We start from the raw sequence: 2773 nt of genomic DNA on the forward strand, positions 1-2773 counted from the left end.
GATACACCTACAGGCAGACCCCAGACGAAGCAAGAGTTGGAAGCGGCTACATCATTAGCGGGTATCCAGATGAAGCAAGGAGTGTTCATGCTGTCCGTGTATGCTCCTCGCATTTCACCGATAATGTGTACCTGGATGAGAACATCATGCAAGTGCAGCTTGGATTGACACAAACTTTTACCGTAAAAGAGAGGTGCAAGTGGGGTCTGAGGCAATGGGGTCATTTCAGGATGTACTAACCCTTCCAAAATTTCACACTTGGTTGTGCCCAAAGATCGATCCAGGTCCCCCACAACACCCCGAGTTCTTTTTCCTGTGTACCACTGTTATAATGTGTTTTGCAACACCAACCCAATTTGTTTTGCAACACCACCCCAAGATTGAGGTTCTCAGTGAAGATTGTGCGTTTGGAAAAGGTAAGTGAAGGTGGAACTCGTATACCCCATGTCAATTACCCGAAGTTCATGAAACCGTCCAGAAATGTAAAGAACACACAATTCCAGATTTTCATTGCAATTGAAGTACTTACGAAGCAGTTTTTTGTTTGATTTGTTTTTTTGTGAGTCCTCGCTTCAGGTCCCGAGTGACATTGCCAGTGTGGTGCACGCTGATAACTGTCTGTGCATAGCAAATAATGAATATCTGTGCATGGAGAGTTGAATGTGGACTTGTGCAATGGCTCTTGAATGGTCAACACTCAGTCAACGCAAAGATTTATTCACATTTACATAACTTATCGCCTGTCGTTATAATAATTATTATAATACATAGACAAGAGGTAATGCTCTGCCAAGGATCTCTGAAGTTACAGCATTGAAAAATGTTTTCAAAACAGTGGTGCAAAAAAATGGGATCAATGACAGGTATGAAAATTTGTTTGAGGAAATGAGGCACACTAAAGATGATTGCCCTGATAGAACCGGGATGGAAAAACGTTGGCGAATCATGCGGACGACACACCCAGGTATCTGTCGTCTGTTTGTCGGTCTCCAAACTCAGCTTGTAAACACACAATAAGCAGTGAACCTGACGTAGCTGTAAAAAGAAAGGACACTTTCCTAAACACGTAGCACAGTTAATCTCCTGACAATCATTCTAATTCTAACCAGGCCCTTGAGTTGCACAGCTGGTTAGAGCCTTCGTAACTTTCATTGGGCATTCGTCGTGTGTGCAAACGACGACGACAACTACGAAAATAAGGATGGCTCAACGTGCCGATCTATTGTGGGTACAGTTGGCGAAGACTGTGATTGTCGCTGCAATACTGCGGTGGATACACCACCGGAAGTTCTGGCCGAAGACAAAGATGCGGGAACAAAGTGTGATGCGTGCTTACACTGTACTTCGCCGTCATTGCACAACTCTGCCACTTCACCAGCACTGCAGCATATAGCTACTCCTCGGGTTCCTGGGGGGCACAGACGCCGCACAAACACTTGGATTGTTTCCTGCATCGTAGTGAATGTCACGGGATCAAGTATTGAGCACTCTAATCATGAACGTACCTAAAGCAGTGGTCCTGAGGCTCGTTCTGTTGCGCTAACGCAGCTGCGGCACGTACATCACCAGCGACTTGCAGAGGAAGCGGATCCGTCGAATCCGTCATGATCCGTCGAATATGGGCCGTCATCAAACATGTATATTCGTCACGGGAGCTTTTATTAAATGCATTTGAACAGCACGATTCGCCACTTCCGCGTTCCGAGTCCGCCATCTCCGTATGTGCCTTTGTAGTGGACGACGATGACTAGGCTCGCGCCACGCCCCCGCTTTCCATCGGTGGCTCATGCCACGAAATAAATCAGTTTCCTTCCGGCATTCGTTGTGGTAGCTTGCGTTCTTTTGGCTCCCACAATTCTGGTGACCCGAACCCCTTCGCCTTCCCACACCTTCGCCTTCGTCTCCCTGACCTTGCTCATGCAAGCAGCAAGCCGCGGGGACTCCTCTGGCTCGCCGCGTTCTTATTGGTCAGATTCCTCGTGACGTTGCTAAAGATTCTCAGCAGGGAGTTCCGCTTGGCGCCCGCATCCGTCGTCTGCTGTAGCGCAGCTTACACACGAATTATGCAAAAAGTATTCCGTCGATCGGGATGGGACTTTTGGAGTCATGGTCAGTGAAGGACGGGGAATCTCATTTCACTGTGGTTTCGGAATCGATCTGTGGTCGATGCGACTGTCCCTTTAACAGAACGCTTAAACGCTCCAGATTAACGTTTCACATTAACGACATGTTTCAACGTTTCGCATTACACAAAACGTTTAAACGTTTCATAAACGGCGTATGAAACGTTTAAAAGGAAACGTTTTAAACGAATCAGAAAAACGTTTTAGATGCCGAGCCCTACTTATAATCTGTGTATTTAAATTATCTCCTGTTCGTGGGAAGATCAGAGCGTCAGCAAAGGGTGGCACAGAACGAGGCCTCCGAGGGGCCGGCGTCTGCAAGCGCCTGCGGCGTCTGACTTTGTCGCGTGTTAAAGAACCCTCAGGTGGGAAAAATTCACCCACAGACCGACCACTGTGGTTGATCATGATCACAGTTGCCTCCCGACGCAAAGCCGTGAATTACCAGAAATTAGGTATTAGGTAATTCACGGCATTTGCAACCACTGGCGTTTACATGTTTGTTGACTGTTCTTGGGGACAGATACAAAGTACCTCCTCCAATACATTCCATCGTGTAAAGCCAGAAAAGTAAGGAGTAACGTCTCTGCGAGTAATACCCAAAAACCCTATCCTTTGAAAGCAACGCAGAAATATTCTTTCAAGATAAG

The sequence above is a fragment of the Ornithodoros turicata genome, unplaced genomic scaffold (genome assembly GCF_037126465.1).
Source record: "Ornithodoros turicata isolate Travis unplaced genomic scaffold, ASM3712646v1 Chromosome207, whole genome shotgun sequence".
NCBI lineage: Eukaryota > Metazoa > Arthropoda > Arachnida > Ixodida > Argasidae > Ornithodoros > Ornithodoros turicata.